This window comes from Octopus bimaculoides, chromosome 6 (genome assembly GCF_046866305.1).
Source record: "Octopus bimaculoides isolate indiv1 chromosome 6, ASM4686630v1, whole genome shotgun sequence".
In the NCBI taxonomy this organism is placed as follows: domain Eukaryota; kingdom Metazoa; phylum Mollusca; class Cephalopoda; order Octopoda; family Octopodidae; genus Octopus; species Octopus bimaculoides.
The window spans coordinates 20,840,046-20,862,373 of record NC_142933.1 but is presented as its reverse complement, the minus strand read 5'-3'; the positions used below and the strand labels follow the sequence as shown (position 1 = coordinate 20,862,373).

General features: G+C 38.0%; 2 pseudogenes across 1 annotated transcript in view; one reads left to right on the top strand and one right to left on the bottom strand.

The window, feature by feature from the left end:
• The window catches only part of LOC106879547 (beta-1,3-galactosyltransferase 1-like), a 28,256-nt pseudogene extending 6,449 nt beyond the window's left edge, over positions 1–21,807 (top strand). Inside the window, exons 2-3 of the transcript XR_016242185.1 lie at positions 12,210–12,278; positions 13,121–21,807. The product of XR_016242185.1 is annotated as a beta-1,3-galactosyltransferase 1-like (transcript). The remainder of the gene's footprint in view (positions 1–12,209; positions 12,279–13,120) is intronic.
• On the bottom strand, positions 20,120–20,239 carry LOC128248190 (5S ribosomal RNA; annotated as a pseudogene).
• Positions 21,808–22,328: the final 521 nt, after the last annotated feature.

Sequence of the window (22,328 nt, the reverse complement as noted above, 5' to 3'; positions counted from 1 at the left end):
CAGACATGTGTACCCTTAATGGAGTTCTCAGGGCAATTCAGTGTGACACAGAGTCTGACAAGGCTAGCCCTTTGAATTACTGGTACTACTTCTTTTTGCCAGCTGAGTGGACTGGAACAATGTAAAATAGTGTCTTGCTCAAGGACACAATGCACCATGGGTTTTCATGACCTTAAGTTCGTGAGCCGGATACCCTAACCACTAAGCCACACATCTTCACAGTTGAAAGTTAAACCAGATATTGTCCCAACATTTACCTCTTAAATTTAGGCTCCTCTCTTTTGTGTAACAGATATTATCCTATCCAGCACCTGCATGTTTAAATGTTTTCCTATGCAAGTGCGGACACCTCAACACCTGTTCCAGTCTACTGTTAGGCAATTGGTGTTTCAATGTAAAAACCATGAGAGAAGCCTTTGTGGTGAAAAGGAGAGAAAAAACAGATTTGAAAATATTTTCAGACAATTGGAGTCTGGACAGCTCCTGCCAAACCATCCAACCTGTGCTAGCATGGAAAGGGGATGTTAAATAATGATGAAGATGAGGAGACAGACAGACAGACAGATAACAATATATATTCATCCATTGCTTTTCTTTTACCATCTGAAATACTTCAATTTTTAATCCCTTTCCTCCCTTTCATTGAAATTATAAGTATCAGCATTCAACCATAACTCTCACAATTTGAATCATTGCAAATATTAGAACTGGCCATCTTATTTTAACTTCAATTGGAGATTTTTTTTGTCATATTTCTTTAATTAACATTTGTCTTCTCACAGCATCAATTGTCCTGTTAATTCAAATTGGTTATTTATTTTCAAAATTGGTATTACCATTAATGAAGCTTAGTTTTTTTCCATATTTATTAATTACTTTACATTCTGATAATCATTTATTGATAATATTTACAAAACATTTATTCCTACTTAAAGATATATGCTACCACTAAAATACTACTACTTAAAGATATTTACTGACACTTTCAATGTCACGCTCTATTTAAGCTATTTAAGCAAATCATAATTACTATAAAAATAGCAACACATATATTAATATCAAATAAAAACAACTATTCATCATTCTATTAATTATATAATCTTCTTAATTATCATAAATAGTGCTTGACCTCTTAATATCTCTAACCACCCTATAGCCTCTCAGTTTATATTCCTAACATTCTTCATTAATGTTAAAAATAGGTAACCACTTAAAAAAAAGATTTAAATCATATCTTTCTATTACACCAATATATTAATCTGCTTATAATTTCCCCCATTTCTTTTATTCACTTTCTAAAAGACAGCAATAAAGAAAATATCGATAATATAATCACAAGTATTTTATATATTACTAGCAGAGATACCTGGTGTTGCCCTTGTTACATGCAATGGAAGAATTAGACTTTTCTGTTATATTTTCTCTAATGAACTGGAATACCTATGATTCAAATTTCATCAGAATTGCAGATGAGGGTTCTTTTCCTTCTTTACACACCCTAAAAAAATTCTAATCAGGACACATGTATCCCATACTACTGATTTTTATGCACAGATTTCAAAATTTTAGTCTTATGGAACCTGTTAGAAACTAAACAAACCAATGTGCTAAATCTACAACTCACCCAATCATAAAATTAGATAATGCAATAATCTTCTTTATATCATTGACAAATCATACAAACTCCTGATATAAAAGTAGTTATGATAGAAATAAAGATTATAAAATTACAAAAATATCCTAATTCAATTAAACAATAATGAAACTGAATAATAACAAGCCATAACTAAAGTACATGAATGCACTAAAGTAGATATAGGGGTTGGGGCAATCAACTTCTAAACAGAATTTGAGCCCTCTTATTTATAACCACAATAACAGTACAAATATTGAAAAACCAAAAATATCAAATGCATAAATAAATTCAAATGTTCTAATAATGCGATAATCCTAATACCAGCTAAAACAAAACAATCTCCAACTTAATAGTGTTAATATTCCAGCTCACAATGACTTATTATTCTGATAATAAATAACCAAACAAAATGAAGCCAACCCTAAACCATCTCATCCTAAAATCAATCTAATAAATCATCATCATCATCATTGTTTAACTTCCGTTTTCTATGCTGGCATGGGTTGGACTGTTTGACTGAGGTCTGGAGAGCCAGCAGCTGCACCAGGTTCCAATCTGATCTGGCAAGGTTTCTACAGCTGGATGCCCTTCCTAATGCCAACCACTCCAAGAGTGTAGTGAGTACTTTTTACATACCACCAGCACAGGATCCAGTCAGGTGGGCCTGGCATCGATCACATTTGGGTAGTGCTTTTTACATCTCACTGGCACGGGAGCCAGTCAGAGTGTACTGGCGTCAGCCACGTTCGGATGGTGCTTTTTATGTGCCATCGGCATGGGGGCCACTCAGGCAGTCCTGGTATCAATCACATTCAGATAGTGCTTTTTATGTGCCACTGGCACAGGAGCCAATCAGGGGATACTGGCATCAGCCATATTTAGATGATGCCTTTTATGTGCCATCGGCATGGGAGCCAGTCAGACGGCACTGGCATCGGCCACGTTCAGTTCAATGTTCGAAGGTCATACTTCACCACCTCATCCCATGTCTTCCTGGATCTACCTCTTCCACAAGTTTCTTCCACAGTTAGGGAGTGACACTTCCTCACACAGCTGTTCTCATCCATACATAACATATGACCATACTAGTACAGTCGTCTCTCTTGCATACCACATTTGATGCTTCTTATGCCCATCTTTTCTCTCGGGGCGCTTACACTCTGTCGTGTATGCACACTGACATTACACATCCAGCAGATCATACTAGCTTCATTTCTTTCCTCAGCAGTCATGGCCTATGTTTCACTGTCATGCAGCAGGGCAGTTCGCACACATGCATCATACAGTCTACTTGCATCCTGAGCAAGAGGCTCTTAGTTGCCAGCAGAAGTAGGAGTTCCCTGAACTTTGTCCAGACTATTCTTATTCTAGCCACTACACTCTCAGAGCAACCACCCCCACTACAGACTTGGTCACCTAGGAAGTGGAAACTATTAACTACTTCTAGTTTTTCCCCCTGGCATTTGATGGAATTAGTTTTCTGTACATCTTCAGTGTTTATTGCCCCTGTGCATATGCTACACACAAAAACTATTTTCCTGGTTAACCTTCCTTTGATATTGCTACACCTTTTATGCGTCCATAGCTTACACCAGGTACACCGTATGGAGTTTCTATCCACACCTTTCCTACAGATCGAGCAGAGCCATCTACTTGAAGGGGTTTGTGATTTGACAGCCTTCCTACTTACTAAGACATTGGTTTTTGCTAGGTAAACCCTAAGGTCCTTCAATTCTAGACTTTGCTTCCACACCCTAAACTTCATCTTTAGTTCTGGTAGTGACTCAGCTATTAGAGCAAGGTCATCAGCATAAAGGAGATCCCAGGGGCAGCCTGTCTTGAATTCCTCTGTTATTGCCTGGAGGACTATAATGAATAAGAGGGGGCTGAGGACTGATACTTGGTGAACCCTACTTCTACCCAGAATTCTCCACTGTACTCGTTGCCAACCCTCACCTTACTGACAGCATCCTTGTATGGGGCTTGTAAAGCTCTAACCAACAACTCATCTATCCCTAGTTTCTGCATTGACCACCAGTTTTAGGGAAACACACAGACAGACAGACAGACACACACACATTCTCATTTTTATATATATAGATATTTACAAAACATTTATTCCTACTTAAAGATATATGCTACCACTAAAATACTACTACTTAAAGATATTTACTGACACTTTCAATGTCACGCTCTATTTAAGCTATTTAAGCAAATCATAATTACTATAAAAATAGCAACACTTATATTAATATCAAATAAAAACAACTATTCATCATTCTATTAATTATATAATCTTCTTAATTATCATAAATAGTGCTTGACCTCTTAATATCTCTAACCACCCTATAGCCTCTCAGTTTATATTCCTAACATTCTTCATTAATGTTAAAAATAGGTAACCACTTAAAAAAAAGATTTAAATCATATCTTTCTATTACACCAATATATTAATCTGTTTATAATTTCCCCCATTTCTTTTATTCACTTTCTAAAAGACAGCAATAAAGAAAATATCGATAATATAATCACAAGTATTATATATATTATAGGCAAAACAATAACTTCATTAAAACAAATCACCATATTTTGTTACACAAATCTCCCAAACAATGCTCCAATACACAAAATTAATATTGATATAATGACAAATAAATCATCATCCTCTATATTTTAATAAACTATACTCTTTACATGGCTCAGTGGTTAGAGTGTTGGGCTGAAAATCATGAGGTAGTGAATTCAATTCCTGGACCAGGCTGTGTTGTGTTCTTGAACAAGACACTTTATTTCACATTGCTCCAGTTCACTCAGTTGTAGAAATGAGTCATGACGTCAATGGTGTCAAGCTGTACCAGCCTTTGCCTTTCCCTAGGATAACATCGGTGGTGTGGAGAGGGGAGGCTGGTATACATGGGCAATTGCTGGTCTTCCATAAAGAACCTTGCCTGGACTTGTGCCTCAGAGGATAACTTTCTAAGGACAATCCCATGGTCATTCATGACTGAAGGGGATTTTTACCCTTTTTAACCTTTTACATCCCAGCCCCCACACTATATAAATAGATATTCACATTAGTTATAATATAGTTAAACACACTCCATTATTTTCCTAGTTAACCTTCCTTTGATATTGCAGCACCTTTTACGTGTTCATAGCTTAAACTAGGTACATATCTCTTTATATATCTAAAAAGAGAGGCTAAACAAGTGTACACTGACCTAGATATTAAACAAAGCAATGTGCTCAATCTACAACTCGTCCAATCAAATAAAAGCAATTTATTCAATAAGCAACATCATAACATGAAAAATCTCTCAAGAAATAATATAGCAATAATTTTTAAAGTAAATATATGATTATTACAATAAAAAAAAATGGAAATTGGCATTAATATTATACTAAAAAAAAAATCTCAATCTTTAGGTTATTCATAATAAACACATTTCTGAAGTATATACAGTTGTTCTTGTCTAGAATATAATTTTCACTTACGAAGGGCAAAATTACAAATAAATAATTTACACTCCCTTGATTTCAATAGGTATATTTAAGGTACAATTTCCTCACATTAACTGACCTACATTCTTTCTACATTCTATACACATAAAAGTAAACATATACATAAAGAGATATATTTCACAATTTAGTCATTCCTGTCATTTTCAAGACATTTTAATCGTGGATGAGTACAGCTACAAATTAACAAGGTAAATATACAATTTAATTTTCATAAACCTATGTAAGCTTGCTTAATGATTTTAGAGTTGAGAAAAGCATCTTTGAGGGATTACTTTCAAACAATTTATCTATTTATTTACTGATTTCTTTTATTGACTCCCATTTTTTTTTAATCCTTTTTTACCTCTTTATCCTGGTAAATTGTGTTCTTTTCCAAAAGAGTTTTCTGCCCTCCAAAAAACAAAATTTAAAAAAAGAAATTTCAAACTTAAATTCTTTTTTACTGGTTTATAAATCTTATACTACATGTCTTATATACTGCCTGTAGTGTATTAGACAATATTGTTATTCAGGCTGCATCGTTACTTTTAATATTATTCATTAGACATGACTGAAATGATCACATGTTGGTATACTTTTCATACATTTGTCATTTTGTCTACTGGGATCAGGAAACATTTCTATGGTCTCTTTGATATAGTTCCTGTTTATCCCTATGTCTAATAGTCATTTAAAGAAATTAACATATGCTATGATCTCTGTATTTTGTAGAAGGCATCAATCATATGCAAGAAACACTTTAATCAGATGGGCTATTATTGAATTATGTAACATTGTAGATAATAAAACAAGAGGTATTTTTAAAGTTGACAGTTCATTTGTTGGTTTGGTACATCTACATATTTTGTTTATTGTTTATTTCTACTAATTTAATATGATTTTTTTTACATACAGTAAATTAATTTATTGTGTATGAATGAGATGAATGTTAAACTAAATGTAGATTCATGTTATGTTATTGTTGTTGTTGTATTATTATTGTTATTTATGGGTGACTTAAATAAATCTAATCCTTGTTCCATTATTATTTTGTACTTAGCCTATGTTAGTTAATATCGGTTCTTGATAATTTAAGATAATGCATTCTAATTAACTTAGTACATAATTATCATGTTCTCTAATAATAGTTTAGTTCACCATTATATATACTATGTCAATTCCAATCGTTCAATTTATCAGTTTCTTAAACCTTGATGAGTCCATCATTACATACCATGTAAATCCAATGTTTCAATTCTTTATATTGTGTCCTTAGTGGATATAGAGTCGACGGTGGCCTCATAAATGATGGGACATGCAAGCTCCATTTAGCGGGCAAAAATTTTTATCCCTGCATGAACAACTGGTTTCATATTGTGGTTTTTGTGTGTTGTGTGCAATTATATTTTTAAAATTAGCTGTTGAGCTGAAACTGATTTTTAAGTTAAGTCTCTTGAAGATCTTTCTGTAACTATGGTTGACTGGAACCACAATATGAAACCAGCTGTTCATGCAGGGATAAAAATTTGTGCCCGCTAAATGGAGCTTGCATGTCTGAGACCATCATTTATGAGGCCACCGTGGACACTATACCCACTAAGGACACAGTTTTGATGAAGAAATTTGTGGGCCTTACAGAGGGTAATTTCAAGGCCAGATTCAATAATCACACCTTGAGCTTCAGGCACTGGGATAAAAGGAAAACGAGCAAATTATCCAGTCATATATGGTCCTTAAAAGATAAAGGTGTCAGTTACAACATCCATTGGAAGATCCTAGCCAAGTGTAAACCTTACGGCAGTGGAAAGTGCGGTTTATGTGATATGGAAAGATGGCTTATCTGAAAAGGCAGCTTAGACCCCACCACATGTCTAAATTCAAGAACTGAACTTTTCGGATCATGTCCACATGTGGCTAAATATTTGCTACATTTTTGGTCCCCTCCCGAGATTACTGGTAGCACTTGCTTTCTATATTGTGTCTATATACAAGTTTTTTTTATCTCTCTATACTTTTTACTTAGATTTACTTATATATTTAAAATATTTTTTTACATATTTATAGAGATAATATTTTGTATATTTTTCACACATATTTTTTCTGTATTCTCCCTTCCACCCTGCTTTTTTCCTGTGCGTCTATAGACACGTACAGGGAACCTTATGTGCGTGCGTGTGGATGTGTGCGGGTACGTGCATATATAGATGTATGTGCATGCATGCGAGGATATGCGCATATAGATGCATTTTGCCCTTATAGCTTTTTCACACTTTTTATGTATTTTGCTTTTAACCCTGTTTTCTTCTTGAGCATGTGCATATTTTGACGTGTGTATGGACCTTTTTTGCGCGCGTGCGTATGGGTGCGAGCGTGTTGTGCACGCGCCTGTGTGTGTGGGTGTGTATGCGGGTATACCCGTGTATTTTATTAGCTGTCCCAATTAGAATCAGGTCAAAGTTGAGGAAAAATTTCTTAAAAAAAAAAATAGCTGTCACTGATGTTTCAAACTTTCACAACTTCAACAACTGCATAAGCTATACTGACCAATTTTTACTCCCAAAGATGATGCAGTGGTACAAAATAGGAATACAATACTTGCGTTGTAATGGTTGACAACTGGTAGGGAGAAAATAAGAAATCGGAAATTACTCGTTTTGCCTCAGTTACTAATTATGCCCACTTTTATATAGTAATTTCAAGTGTTTGAGAGAACGACGAAGGAAAATATATATAAAAAAAAGGTTCGATTTCATGAAAAACATTTCAACCATGTATACAATATTCTAAAGCAGAAAAAATGCTTTTAACTACTGAGAGATGCAGTTTGATAATTAAACTAAATTAAAAATTTTAATTTTGGAACTTATTCTTTACTTTCATGATTCATAAAAAATGACCAGTTTTCAATGCCTCACAGAAATAACTAAGTTGAGAAGTAGCGCGCACGTGTGTGTGTGTGTGTACTTATGACTGAAAGTAGAAAAGCCAAGGTTATTGCTTAGTCATGCGTTGAAAGAAGGAATTTGACCTAGAGACAATAACTTCTTTCTTCAATCTCTTTATCTTTATATACATTCATATTTTCACACACACACACACACACACAAAAACAAATACACACACAGACACACACACACACAAAACACACACACAACAAACACACTCACACACAGCGATATATATACACACACATGCAGACATCGATATACACATCTATCATTTTATCCTGACCACTAGCTAACACACCTTCTCTCTCTTCACTTGTTTATTGTCTCTCCCCCTCACACTCTTATTTTTCTCTTCTTGTTTTTGATTTGACCTTACAAATATATTCCCAATTTTTAAGTCACTCCAAAAAAAAAAAAAACCCTCGATCAAATAACACCGTTTACAAGACTCTATGCTTGGAACGATCAAATATAAACACCATTGGAACTCACACAAGGCACAGGAAACTTATATATATACACCATTCTGTTTAAATAATGGAACTGCAAATGCAATATTCTTACGTATCTCAATTCAATTTTCATTCCTTCACATCCCTCCGTATTTCATATCTTCTCTACAATAATTATTACTTCAACATTTTCTTGCACCGTCTCTGATGAAGGGATATATAAAATATCCCGGAAACAGTTGTAAGACCTTCTCTTTATAAATGTTCTGAAAACTATTCACAGCCTTTGATTTTTTATTGCATTCTGTTAATTATGTATGTATGTCATCATCATCATCGTTTAACGTCCGCTTTCCATGCTAGCATGGGTTGGACAATTTGATTGAAGACTGGTGAACCAGATGGTTGCACCAGGCTCCAATCTGATCTGACAGAGTTTCTACAGCACGAGGACCAGTCAGGCGGTACTGGCAATGGCCACGCTCAAATGGTGCTTTTTACGTGCCACCTGCACAGGAGTCAGTCCAGCGGCACTTGCAATGACCTCGCTCGAATGTTTTGTTCATGTGCCAAGGTGACGCTGGTAACGATCACGCTCCAATGGTGCTTTCTACGTGCCACCGGCATGGAAGCCAGACAGCTGCTCTGGCAATGATCCCGCTTGGATGGTGCTGTTAGCGCTCCACTGGCACGAGTGCCAGTCATTGAATTTGGTTCAATTTCGATTTCGATTTCACTTGCCCCAACAGGTCTTCGCAAGCAGAATTTAGTGTCGAATGAAGGAAGGTTGGCATAAGTGCCAGTCGTTGAATTTGGTTCGATTTCAATTTCACTTGCCTCAGGAGGTCTTCGCAAGCAGAGTTTAGTGTCCAAAGAAGGAAAGGTTTGCATAAGTGGGCTGGCTACACTCCTGGTAAAGACCACGGGTTATGGTCTCACTTGTTTTGCCGGGTCGTCTCATGAACAGCATATTTCCAAAGGTCTCGTCACTAGTCATTGCCTCGGTGAGGCCTAAAGTTCGAAGGTCGTGCATCACCACCTCATCCCAGGTCTTCCTGGGTCTACCTCTTTCACAGGTTCCCTCAACTGCTAGGGTGTGGCACTTTTTTACACAGCTATCCTCATCCATTCTCGCTAAATGACCATACCAGCGCAATCGTCTGTCTTGCACACCACAACTGATGTTTCTTAGGTCCAACTTTTCTCTCAAAGTACTTACACTCTGTTGAGTATGCACACTGACATTACACATCCATCGGAGCATACTGGCTTCATTCCTTGTGAGCTTACGCATGTCCTCAGCAGTCACGGTCCATGTTTCACTGCCATGTAGCATGGCTGTTCGTACACATGCGTCATACAGGCTGCCTTTTACTCTGAGTGAGAGGCCCTTTGTCACCAGCAGAGGTAAGAGCTCTGTGAACTTTGCCCAGACTATTCTCATTCTAGCAGCTACACTTTCAGCGCACCCTTCCCTACTACTGACTTGGTCACCTTGGTAATGGAAGCTATCAACTACTTCTCGTTTTTCTCCCTGGAATGTGGCAGAGGTTGTTCTTTGCACATCTTCAGTGTTTATTGCTCCTGAGCATCTGCCACATCCAAAAACTATCTTGCTAGTTAGCCTTCCTTTGATATTGCTGCACCTCTTATGTGTCCATAGCTTACACTGGGTACATCTTATAAAGTTTCTACCTACGCCTTTTCTACAGATCGAGCAGGGCCATCTACCTGAAGGGGTTTGTGGTTTGTCTACCTTCCTATTTATTAGGACTGTGGTTTTAACTAGGTTGACTCTAAGGCCTTTCGATTCTAGTCCTTGCTTCCACACCTGAAACTTCTCCTCTAGTTCTGATAGTGACTCAGCAATTAGAGCAAGGTCATCAGCATAGAGGAGCTCCCAGGGGAATCCGTCTTGAATTCTTGTGTTATTGCATGGAGAACTATGATAAATAGGAGGGAGCTGAAGACTGAAACTTGGGGGACTTCTACCTCTACCTGGAATTCTTCACTGTACTCGTTGCCAACCCTCAGCTTACTGACAGCGTCCCTTTACATGGCTCGCACAGCTCTCACTAACCATTCATCTATCTCTAGTTTCCTCATTGACCACCAGATAAGGGATCGGGGGACCAACGTTTTCTTTGAAACATATGTTGGAAGTATAAAGATTCGAGTAACACCTGCATTTAACTCCATTTATATACAGGGGTTGGACAAAATAATGGAAACACCTAGCATCATGATTTTGAAATATCTATAAAACCACCAAAAGCTAGTTTATTTTTATGTTTTTTGATTTATTATTAGTGTTGCTTAAAATGTTTTGCTAAAATTTCTGTTTCTTTTCAGATATCATCAGAAAAAGGTAATTAAAATTCGTTAAAACGACAGATCTATCGGACTTTCAAAGAGGCCAAATTGTTGGTGCTCGTATAGCAGGCATTAGCATAACGAAAACAGTCGAAATGTTTGGTGTATCAAGAAGTACTGTCTCAAAAGTAATGACAGCCTTCAAGAAAGAGGGAAAAACCTCCTCATCAAAACAAAACTCTGGAAGAAAACCAAAACTTTCATATTGGGACCGTTGGATTCTTACGCGAATTGTCAGAAAAGATCACGAAAGTACAGCTCCCAAAATTACTGCAGAGCTTAATGACCACCCCGAAAACCCAGTTTCCACAAAAAACTGTTTGCCAGAAGCAGCACAAAGCCGGATTTCACGGGAGGGCTGCAATGAGAAAACCACTACTTTCAAAAACAAACATTGCAAAGCATTTAGAGTGGAGTAAAAACTTACAGAATTGGTCCCTAGAGCAGTGGAAGAATGTTATTTTCTCGGACGAGTCATCCTTTACCTATACGTGTGGAGACAGCTAAAAGAAGCATTTGACCCAGACTGCTTTCTTCCAACAGTTAAACATGGAGGAGGATCTGTGATGATCTGGGGTGGGGGCTATATTTTGGAAATCCACTGGCTTCATGGCAGAATTAATAGTCAAGACTATGTAAGCATTTTATCTGATCAAAAGCAATTTTTCTGGATGATAATGCACCAATTCACATAACTAACGTTGTTTCTGAATGGCACGAGGAACATTCTAGAGAAGTTGAACATCTTATCTGGTCACCACAGTTCCCAGATGTCAATACTGTTGAACATTTATGGTGCATTTTAGAAAAACAAGTAAGGAGTCGATATCCTCCACCATCATCACTACAAGAACTGGAGACTGATTTAGCTGAAGAATGGACAAAAATTCCTTTGGAAATATTTCAAACTCTGTACCTCGTAGAAATCTGTATATGTGTGTGTGTGTGTGTGTGTGTGTGTGTGTGTGTGTGTGTGTGTGTGTATGTGCATACTATATTGCTAACATTTACCAATGGTTTTTTTCATTGTGTACCATCTTCTATCATTAATAAAACCATTGGCATTTTTGTTGATATGAGTAGTCTAGTTTAAAAAGAAAATATACTGTACTTATATAAAAACGAAAAAGCTCTTCGATAAGCCCATGCAATGTGGGCCCATTGAACAGCGTTTCCTTTTTAGATAGGAATAAACTCATAAAAGGAGATGTGTCAGACAAACAGCAACTTTAAATTCTCCATTATCTTCCAAATTTCTACTTTGTGTTAAGAATTTTTTTCTCTTTTATTCTTTGACAGAAATGTACCTTAAAATATACGCCTCAATCATGTTCTGTACCATGCTGTTTCTATACTGGATATTTAATGGTGAGTTTCTTTCTTAGCTATAACAATGGATAATTGAAGTTCATTGAAAGTTAAATCCAACATTTATTTATTTAGTTAGTTATTTGTTTATTTACAACTTTGAGTGAGCAATTATCAAAATACCATGTGAATTGGTCGAATAGAACTTGATATATTGGAATGATATTAAGACTGCATACTGTCCCACAATAAAATCAACTCCAACGTTATCTATATTTTTACATAAGTGTATAACAATATTTATATAATTATGTAGTGGCTTGCCAATAGTGAATTGTGGCGGACTAGAAGCAAAGTTGTTTCTTGGTACATTAATCACAGAAAAGCTTGGCTTTGCATGAGAGCCGGGAAATATAATCTGTTATTATTTGTGATGTGTTTATGACTAAGGATTGGCTGGCTATTTATCTATTGGTGAGGATAATGTGTTCAAGGTTCATGCATAGAGAAGTGCATTGAAAATGAAGTAACTCTTTTAAACACTGGTCGAACAATGACCAGAAATCCTATTTTCATCAACCTTCTCTGAAATCTTCTCAAACCTCTGCACTGATTCTGGCATGCTTTCTCTTTTATAACCCATCAATACTAGGGAATAACAAGAACAGGATACAAGATTATATAATATGAGGTGATATTTCTGCAAACTGTTTTGTTGCTATTCTGGGCATATCACCAAATCTAAGTGTTGCCTGAGCCTTCTTACTAAAGAGGTAAAGTTTGCTACAACTGAATACTAGTGAAACATTACAAGCTTTGAATTTGAAATTGTTTTGTGAGTCATGCTGCTAGACGAAATTTTCAACAATTCTTAATGTATATACTTTACTTTTGCTTTCCAGATGCTTTTCATTCACCAAATGATCATTCTTTGACTTATTTTAATGAAAGAAGAGAAGCCTTAAAAAATACGGAGATCATTCTTAGATCACAACCGAAAGGATCGAAAGTCAATAAACATTACTATGAAAACCCGCAGCCATATGTATATAACTTTAAAAATCTCATCAATGAACCAGTTCTTTGCAGTCAATATGAAAAAGTATTTCTTCTTTAAATTGTTCGTACAATTTACAGCCATTTGGATCGACGAAAAGTACTTAGAGAAATTTTCCAGAATATTCCATATGATTCTTTCTCAAAAGACATTATTGTCAAACATGTTTTTCTTTTTGCCAAAACAAATAACTCTACAATCGAATCGCTCATTCGTGAGGAGAGTAAAATATACAGAGACATTATCCAGGATGATTTCCCTGAATCTTATGGTAATGTCTACTTAAAGACACTTATGGCATGGAAGTGGAGTTTGGAGTTTTGTGCCAATGTGGAATATGTTATGGTATTAAATGATGAACTTTTTGTTGACCAGTTCAAACTTGTGTCATTTCTTCATTATGATTTGTCTCAAGTTGATTATGATAATCATTTTGCACTTTGTTATTGTCTTGGCGGCAAAAAGTCTGAGCATAATAAATACAAAAGATTCCGTGATCTTGGTCAGAAAATGTTGTACCAAGGGAAGTACTATCCTAAATTTTGTCATGGTGTTGGGTACGTAGCACATATTAGTGTAATCCGCAAACTCTATCTGGCATCATTGCAAAACAAAATGCTTATGCCTGATGATGTTTGGAATGGTGTATTGGCAGAAAAGTTAGGCATTGCCCTAAATTGTCGAAATGAGCTATTTCATGTAACCAGATCTTATCGTTCCCTTTTGAAGACATATCTGCAATCCCCGCTCCTTGTGTCAATATGTGACCAGTTTAGACCTATGCCAACAGCGCCCTGTATGCGGCAAATGTATGACTCAATTTACAAACTGAGAAGTGATAGTAAAGTCCGTTATAGGTTTGAATAACATAAAGAACAAACGGTCTTATCAAGAGATTCTGACGTTTAATTAGGGTCTATTTATTACCAGTATTGTTATGAACGGTATTATTATTATTATTATTATTATTATTATTATTATTATTATTATTTTATGTTTGACTTTTGCTTTGCATTTGTACAAGTTGGATCCAAGTCTCACCCAGAGACCTCAAGAGACAACAAGCTAGAAGTCATGTAGGTGTTATGCCTAGGGTACCATATATTTGGATTTGTACATAGTGTTGTTCTAGAGAATGTTTAAGAAACCATAAGAAAATTATGTGTTTGTTTTAAAATTTGAGATCACATAGACAGTATTTTACGTAGGATATGGGCAGTTCCCATGAGCACTATCTTTTGAACTTCAGCCATTTTGGAGTTTCCTGGTATCTGAGCTAGGTAGTAATCAGCCCATTTCGCTGTCATTCCCAAGGGACCTATGACAATAGGTATTGTTTTAGTCTTCAGGTTCCACATTTTGCTAATTTCTATTTCAAGATCTTTATATTTGCTCAGTTTTTGGTAGGTCTTGACAGATACGTTTATATTGATTGGGACAGTCATATCAATGAGGAGGCATGATTTTTGTCTGAAGTCTTTCAGTATGATGTCTGGCCTATTTGCATCAATCTTTCTGTCAGTTTGAATGGTGAAGTTCCAGAAGAGTGCGATGTGATCATTTTCAAGTACTGGGGGTGGTTTGTGTTCCCACCAGTTTTTATCATGGGGCAAGTCCAGGTTTTTGCTTATTACCCAGTGAATATATTGTGCAGCTCTATCATGCCTGTTGAGATACTCTGTAGGCACAAGCAGACTGCACATGGAGACAACATGATCGATGGTCTCATTTTGTTGTTGGCATATACAACATAATGGGGAGCTGCCGTTCTTTAATATGTTGGCTTGGTAGTTCTTTGTAGGTAGGCATTGATCTTGGGCTAGGGTTAGGGTTATTATTATTATTATTATTATTATTATTATTATTATTATATGAAAACTCACAGCTTATTTTGCTGGGTATGATGGAAAGTGTCACCTGTCCACACCCAGCAGACTAAGGTGACACTTGTTTACTTGTCATGCTTCAAGAACTCTGCGAAGATTTCTTGCAGTTCCGAGCAATGCTGATTTTTGTAGGTGTTCTACCTTCAAACTTGCACCGATCTTTTTCAGCCACGTCGGTAGTTGAGTGCTGATACTTCCACGTGCACCAATTACTATTATGTCTACTCTCTTCATTAACCACAACCTTCGTATTTCCCACTTTAAATCATCGTAGCTGTTTATTTTTTCTTCTTTTTTCACATTGGTCTTATTGTTACCAGGACATGCTATGTCGATCATCATACATGTTCTTTCTTTTTTATTCCCCACAACAATGTCCAGTTTCCAATATCTGATCAGGTGATCACACTGGATCACTGCATCCCACAGGATTTTGCAATTCTCCTTTTCGGTAACTTCTTCTGGAGTTTGCTTATACGATGTCTTTGCTCTCTGTAGACCGTGATTTCTACGGAGATCCCAATGGATCATTCTTGCCATATTGTCATGGCGTCTTTTGGATTCGCATTGTGCCATACCGTTTCACCCCTCTCACTACACATTCTGTATTTGTCACTATTGGTAGTGTTGTCTATTCTGCACTTCACATAATTGGTCCTTAGCGCTTGTTCCTGAGCTGCGCATATGAGTGCTTCTGTCTTTATCTTCAGGTCGCTCCTCATCCATAGCTACCGGTCCTCTGTATCTGCCTTGGTGTTCACATCTCTTGCAAACTGACCATACATTTTCTTTTCCTTCCATGCTTTTTCTCTTTTTTTTTTTTGCTCATTTCTTGTTTAAATTTTTCTTTAGTTGCACAATTTTCAGTTTTGATTGAGACACACCCAGCGTCCTAGGGCGAGTGAAGGATAAGAGATGTTACAGTATGACTGAAAGCTTGGGGTCGGGAAGTGGCAGGGGCAGTAGCGAAATATCTTCCCATAATATAACACAGACATTTAAATTGATAGGGTTTTTCTAAGGATGTGGGTAGTACTTATCAGCACAATCTTTTGGATTTCTCTGAGACATGGTTCTCCTGGGATATTATCTAGATGTTTCTGACATCCCTTTCTTATCATACCAAGGGCACCCACAGTAACAGGAACAGTTCTCCCTTTAAGATGCCACATCTTTTGTATTTCAATTTCCAGATCTTTATTTTGTCAAATTCCTTTACTGATATATTTTTATCAGTGGGAACACTTACATCTATTAGTCTACAAGTATTTTCTTTCCTGTCTTTAATAAATATGTCTGGTCGATTAGCAAGGATCGTTCTGTCGATGTTGATTGGAAAATCCCAGAAGATAGTAACATTCTTACCTTCAACGACTAACTCAGGATGATGTTCATACCAGTAAGCAGGAGTGCTGATTTTGTAGTGTTTACATGTTTCCCAAATTACTACTACTACTACTACTACTACTATTACTACTACTACTATCATTGTCCATCATCATTGTTGTTGTTGTTGCTGATGGTGAGAATGGGGAGTGGCACACATTGCCCCTGAAAAAGAAAAGAAACAAAAGGAGCAAAGAGATAATTGAAAAGGTGGGGAGGTGCAAAGAAGCGGATCTTCCCAACAACAGCAGCAACATGCACACACAACAATCAACAACACCTTCACCCGCACTACCACCTCAAACACCAACACACACAGACCCCCACCAGCACTACAAACATCACAGCCATAAACACAAACCTGGTCACATATCTGAAAGACAACACAGACAGCACAATGGCAGACTTTATCCCAACATACAACACACCACCACCACACATACTAATTTTCAAAATCGCACAACACAATTACAGCATTATTAAAACAAAATTTTCAAAAGATGTTGGGTCGCTTCAAAAATCTTTCTCCAAAAAAATATTTAAAACCTTGTGGAAATACCCACACCAAAGCACAAGGGAGCCACTCTACCAGACAGCAGTGTTAAGTAGAGCTTTTCTCCTTCGTAAAAAAACTTTTGACATGTCTGTGCTCAGAATTGGTAGCATAAATGTCAAGGGCCTTGGGTCAACTTGGAAAAGTATTAAACAACCGGAGGTCTTTCAATGTGGATGTAGCAGCTATTAGTGAAACCAGGCTTTCCGACCCGCGGGACCTCACAGCCCTTTTTGGCGGATACGAAATTTTTCTATCACCGTGTCGGCCGAGAATGGATGGGGGTGGTACTGCAGTGCTTTTCTGGAAAGGCTTGGATCTGAAAATAAAGGCAATCTTCCTGAATCCAGAAAGTAAGTTGGTGGTCTTGGATGTGAACAGCAGTGACGGTGGTGCCTTCAGACTGGTGGCTGCCTATGCTCCGACAGGGGCAGAGGGGTCGGATTATTTTAAGCGTCTGGAGGTTTTCCTGGGAACGTCTCACACTTTAGTGCTTGTAGGAGATTGGAACGCTGTCTTAGACAAACGTTTCGATTGTGTGGGAATGAGAGCATCTGATAGGAGGGGTGCAACAACCTCATCAACCTGCTCAGACGCTTTCAACTATCTGACACATACCGACTAGATAACCCGAATGTGCCAATGTGGACTTGGACAAATCGCATCGGGTTATCTAGATCGTATCTAGATAGAATTTTCTGTAGGCCAGAAGATAAGGACAGCATAGGGTGTCCACAATTTCACATAGCCGGCTACACAGAACACAAATTCGTGATCTGTACAGTCGATTTAGATTGGTTTCATAGAAAGGATCCCGGTTACTGGAAGCTAAACGCATTGTTACCAGTGTGCAAAGCTTAACGAGACTGGATTAGCAAATTAGTTAAGCAGACGTTGACAGGGGCAATCGTCAACAACAACTGGTTGTTTGCTCTTAAGAGGGCAATTAGAGTAGAATCAATTAGGTTTATTAAGGCTTTAGCTGTAGAAAAATATAAAATAGAGGGAGATTTAGTTAGAAAGCCAGACGAAGAGCTAGACAAGCATCGCAACCGACGTGTTGGCAGCGAGGTTGGCCCTCGATCAACACTTTGATGCCAAACACGAAGGCTGCACTGTCAGAGCTAAAGCACGTTCAGTAAGCGGGGAGGCAGACTAAAGCCACTCGATGGGCCTGAGTGGCGGAGGCTGAAAGTAGCAACATAGCCAGCATTCGGTCTTTGGTGGACCATAACGAGCGTGACGTGTTCGAACTGAAGCAGATGTGTGCAGCCTTTCAGCAGCACTTTGCTTGACTGTTTGGGGCGAGCAGAAGGATGGATAATGGGGCAGACTTCGGTGTGTACCTGGACGGCCTGCTGCGATTCTCAGCGAACGAGGTGGAGTGCAGCGAAAGACCAATAACAGCCTGGGAAGTACAGGAAGCAATGAAAAGCTGCACGAGAGGCAGATCGCCAGGTTTGGATGATCTGCTCCATAAACTTTACATTTCAATGCTAGACTTGCTTGCGGGCCTTTTAGCAGACGTCTACTGCAACTGGCAACAAAACGGGAGAAAGGACCCAAACAAGAGTAATGCGATTGGTAGTAGTTCCACTCCAGCGTTTTATAGAGGAAAAGTGCGACGACGTTCTCGGGGGAACTCTAAGCGTCAATGATGATCAACTAACAAGTCTGTTTGAGAGAACTTTTGGGCCGGGGCCTATGGGTGACTTCCAGAAATTCCTCGCCTGGCAGTGTTATCGAGGGGTGCTGCCCATTCGAGATAAACTTTACAGGCACGGAAGTGTCGTCAACCAGGCCTGCCCGAGGTGTGCTCAGAGCGATGAAACCATTCTGCACGCACTCGTCCAGTGCCCGAGCATTGCTGACCTGTGGGTTTATGTCGAACAGCTGCTGTCACATGTAGGAAGGATCCGACTATCAGCTGAACCTATAGAGAAGATTGCTCCTCCTCTAGGAGGGGAAGGCAATTTTCATTTGTCTGGTGGCTGTAGCGAAAGAAGTAGGATGGTGGGCCCATTTGAAATGGCTAAAGTCAGACACTTTCCTCTTTGGCCAAGATCTCATCAACTTTTTCAAGTTCTACTTGAAAAGGAAAGTGAAGGTAGAGAAGGAAGTGCCTTCTAATAAATTTGTTGAAAGGTGGGTGGATGTCAGAAAAATGGCCAGTATGGATGGACCAATTCTGAGAATACACCTGTAAGAAACAAGAAAGTATAAAAGGAGAAGGACTCTTGTCCTGTTGATCAGGTACCCGTGCTTTTATGGGTTTTTCCATGAGTAACCTTTAAAGTGCCTCCCCTATTGGGAGTTTTTTTTTTACTTGTTACATTGTTTTTTTTATTGTTATCAGATGTTTACACGAATGTGTTTTTTTGTTTTTTCTGCAAAGCCCTTTGTATATCGTCTTGTGTTGTCCTTTAAGGTTTTGATTTATATTAGCCCTTGTAGCTAGTAAAAATTTTTTTAATAATAATAATAATAATAATAATAGTAGTAGTAGTAGTAGTAGTAGTAGTAACAACAACAACAACAACAATAACAATAATAATAATAATAATAATAATAATAATAATAATAATAATAATAATGATGATGATGTGACAAGCTGGCAGACTCGTTAGCGCACTGGACGAAATGCTTAGCGGTATTTCACCTGTCGCTACGTTCTGAGTTCAAATTCCGCCGAGGTCGAATTTGCCTTTCATCCTTTCGGGGTCGATAAAATAAGTACCAGTTGAACACAGGGATTGATGTAATCGACTTATCCCCTCCCCCAAAACTGCTACCCTTGTGACAAAATTAGAAATCATCATCATTATTATTATTATCACCATGACCATCATCACCGTTGTTATTAAGGCGGCTAGCTGGCAGAATCGTTAGCACGCCAGGTGAAATGTGGCAAGACTGCCTTTTGTACCCACCACCTAAAAAAAACATCCCACTATTTTTTTTTTGCTTTAGTTTCAGCTCAGAGCTGCGGCCAGGCTGATGCACCGCCGTTAGTGTGTGACGCTTACAGAACCTAGGTTTCCCAAGCGGTCACCCATCTAAGTACTCACTAGGCTCGACGTTGCTTAACTTCGGTGATCGGACGAGAACCGGTGCTCTCAACGTGATATTCTACACAAACCCCTGTTTTCGACTGCAAAAATTTGTTATATTGAATGACTTTCATAAAATACTGAAGGCATTGTCTGAATGGTGTATGTTCTTAAATTCCTCTTCATATTTAAGGAGTTAAATTTCGCAATTTTGGATTCTCACCTCCTTACCTTCCTTACCTTCAAATTAATGACAAATGATCCAAAGAGTAAGAGGAATTTATAATAGTTGATATATCATCATTATCAGCAATTTATATATATACTCTATGAACTATAAGCACGAAATGTAGTTGAAGACGTCATCCTTAATATGAATATTATCTTTTTTATCATTTTCTTTTATTATTGTGAATTGAAAATGTTGGAGCCTGTTGGTGGTTTCAGGAGGTTGCGTGTGGCGTAACAGTATGAATATGAACAATTGTTACCTTGTGATCGTGTGGGATGTACAAACATATGATGTGATGAACTAATAAAGCCTATGAACTTCCGTCCATATGTCATTATTATTATTTCATACATACATACATTTTTGTATTTGGTTTGCAAGATTCTTTATGTGAATTCCTTTGTTGAAGCATATTCTGTTGACTGGGGAGAGTCATTCTGTTTTAATGCCTTACTAATTAATACACTCACCGGTTCGATTTCCACTCATTTACTTATTCATTTTTACTAAAATTTCCGTTGCTTCTTGTAACCTTTTCAATAGTCATTGACTCTGTCTATTATTGGAGCTGCGTTCTTGTAGCGTACTTCTCTCTTTCTGTTATATATACATGGATGCGGACGTAGTGGATAACAGCTAACTTTCAGCCGCACTTTTGGACCCCGTTGTGTCCACCACTCTGATTGGTAGGTATTGGCGCAGTTTATCTCCTGTTCTATTGCGCGCCAAGATGCAACCCAACCAATTGCAGCCTTCAGATAAGGTCGCGAGAGACAGTCTTTTCTGAACCCCAGTTTGTGCCGACAGTATGTTATAAATAGCTAGCTTTTCACCGTCACAGTTCTGTCAGTCCTTTCGGCTCCAGACCTTCTGAGGTCTAGCCGCTGACCACAGATACACAGCCAGTTCCAGCGACGACACAGCAGCACATGGAGACTCGTCAACACTTCGTCCAGCATTCAGGACCTCCAGCTTCTTATCATCTACACAAACTTCTCTGCGTACACACCACCAACAGCACCTGCACAGGTTCTATCACCACACTGTTTGTGAATTGCTTCACCATGGTTAACAGCGAATACATTCTGCGAGACCTCCTGTACCAAGTAACTGGCAGCAACATTGAAACCACAACTTCTTACACATGTGCCTCTCCTCGGTTCTGCATTGCTGCCACAACTTCTTGTTACAGCACCTCAACCACTGTGTACCTTGGATACGAACTGGTATTCCCCATCCTTGTGTCTGAACTTTCTTCTAACGTCCTTATAGACTCTTTTCTACGCTCTGTATTTCTCGCACACACGTTTGTATACACATACACTTTGTTTACATGACGGCCTGTCTATTATTGTGTTTATATGTCGCACTCACAAACACAGACACAGAAGTTGACATATCAATAAAACCTTCTCTTAAACCTTCTACTCCGGTTATGTCTCTCTTTTCCTTTTGGCACTCATACTCATTTATCCTCTTTTCATATTTTCTATTTGTATCGAACGTGCGATGTGCTAAAGGAGCCATTCCTCGTCACCTCACCTGGTTGCATGGTCCTTACATTCTTTTAGTTTGTTTGTTTGTTTGTGCGCATGTGTATGCACATATGTATGTATGCCTGTATGTAGCTAAAAATAGGCTCTGACACATCCTAGACTGGTATAACAGAACCACTGACAAACATAATGAGGGGGAGACCCACCAACTCAGTTCATCTGTTGCCAAAGGCCTACAAAAACTGAAACAGCAAATAGGAACAGGGAATTAGTGTGCCTCCTCCAGGATAGGCAGCCCACAGAACTAAATCCAGACCATGCAACAACACATCAGTAGCATGAGAGAAGTTGCATTACAGGAACATGAGTGGACAAACTTCTCAAAGCACACATGGGAATTGGTGCAACATACTGCAACCCAGGAAACGGGCTGTACAAAATTTCCAACCA